The sequence below is a fragment of the Sinocyclocheilus rhinocerous genome, unplaced genomic scaffold (genome assembly GCF_001515625.1).
Source record: "Sinocyclocheilus rhinocerous isolate Xijiao unplaced genomic scaffold, SAMN03320098_v1.1 scaffold2034, whole genome shotgun sequence".
Lineage (NCBI taxonomy): Eukaryota > Metazoa > Chordata > Actinopteri > Cypriniformes > Cyprinidae > Sinocyclocheilus > Sinocyclocheilus rhinocerous.
Window position 1 is genome coordinate 42,319 of NW_015637139.1, and position 2,000 is coordinate 44,318.

Below are 2,000 nucleotides of genomic sequence, written 5' to 3' on the forward strand. Positions count from 1 at the left end.
CTGACAGATCATGCTCAAAAATCTGTCTGGCCAAAGTTTATCCTAGTGGTTTCCGCACTAAAGCAGTGAAGCTTTATGCAATAATTGATGACCAAAGTAACAGATCAATGGCCCGTACGGAGTTCTTTGGTATGTTTGGCATCCAAAGCCCTAGTTTACCATATTCACTAAAAACCTGTGCTGGTATTATGGAAACAACGGGAAGGCGAGCAGGTGGCTTTGTGGTTAGCGCAGTTGTTGTACCTTGTAGACATTTTCGACAGGTTGAATTCGCTGAACACATCGATGCAAGGGAGAGAAGCCAACATCTTGCTCCTTTCAGACAAAGTCAGTGCATTCGTTGGCAAACTGGATCTTTGGCGTGATCAGCTGATTAATAAAAATGTTGACAAGTTTCCCAACTTCGCCGACTGTGTGCAAGAGACAGGGATAAATATCTCTCCTTTGATTAACACAGTCGCTCAACATGTTGAGGGACTAAAACAACAATTCGGCCGTTATTTCACTGAGGATTTCAGTTCATTTGCTTGGGTCAGAGATCCCTTCAGTTGCCCAAGAAAAGACATTCCAGTTGACGTGGGGGAGCAGTTAGTCGAATTAAAGAGCGACACTAGATTGCGACACCTCTACAGCTCTTCCTCTCTGCCGTCATTTTGGTTGAGCGTGATGCCTGAATATCCTCAGTTATCTGACGCCGCCGTAAAATTACTTCTTCCATTAAGTTCTCTTGTTCAAAGTAGTTAAAATTTTCAGAAACATTCTTGATCATTTTTGGCCATGTTCCATAACTATCTAGCTATCTGTCCTTTTATATAGTTTTATAAAACTCATAAAAGTTATTTTACATATTCCATGCTGCAACAGAAAACTCACACACCAGTCAGACCACTTGGGTGATATGGTGTTTCAACATACAAGAGATGATGATAAAGTAGCTCTGCCCATTGAGGATAACTACTTTCTGGACATTATGAAAAAAAGAGTTTCAAAAAGATGAAAACAATGGTTGGGTAGCACCACTGCATTTAAAAAACCCCGACAGCATCTTCCTGACAACAGGATGCAAACGATGAAACGACTCTCATCACTCTTGCGTAACTTTGAGAGGAAACCACAGATGAGAGAACACTTTGTTTCCTTCATGGAGAAAGTCTTTGAGAATGGGCATGCAGAGGTGGCTCCACCTCTCAAAGACGATGAGGAATGGTGGTATCTCCCCATCTTTGGTGTATATCATCCGAAGAAACCTGGACAAATCCGGGTAGTGTTCGATTAACACACTTGGTACAAACAAGCCCCTAAATGCAGGCATTGTAGCGTTGTGAGCGGAGTTTTGTTTCTGCAGTGTAAATGCACCGTTACTGTTCACAGAGATGGGCAGTATTTTAATTAAATGTATTTAATATACGTATTTTGGAATTTGTATTTTGCTGGACAGAAAATGCAAACAAAGCACTTGTGCCTCTTAATAAAATTGAGGTTAAACTGGAGTCACAGAGAACTTTAACAAATGTCTTTACTACCGTTCTGGACCTTGAATGTGTAAAGTTGCGTTGCTGCCTACGGAGGGACAGAAAGGTCTCAAATTTCATAAAAAATATCTTAATTTGTGTTTGGAAGAGGAACGAAGGTCTTATGGGTGTGAAACGACATGAGGGTAAGTAATTAATGACAGAATTTCCATTTTTGGGTGAACTATCTCTTTAATTCGTCTAAAAAACGAAGCAAGAGGGAAAAGAAACGGAGAGAGAAAAAAAAAAGAAAACAGCAATAGAATGGAAACGCGAATGACAAGCTAACTGGCTAACGAATGCTAACGTGCTGCACTTGCGGTTTTAGAATAAAAGTAAACTATCAAATTAATCAGATTAGATTGATAAAATATAACTTAATTCCCACCATATTTCTGACATTATCTATCACTTTAAACAACAGAGTTTATATATACGGTGTGTATGTATATATATATATATATATATATATATATATTAAACACACTT

The 2,000-nt window shown here is 39.0% G+C and overlaps 1 long non-coding RNA gene across 1 annotated transcript in view; it reads left to right on the top strand.

The window, feature by feature from the left end:
• Nucleotides 1-1,345: 1,345 nt before the first annotated feature.
• The window catches only part of LOC107748601 (uncharacterized), a 17,623-nt gene continuing 16,968 nt past the window's right edge, over nt 1,346-2,000 (top strand). Inside the window, exon 1 of the long non-coding RNA XR_001640948.1 lies at nt 1,346-1,357. This is a non-coding gene — a long non-coding RNA (uncharacterized LOC107748601). The remainder of the gene's footprint in view (nt 1,358-2,000) is intronic.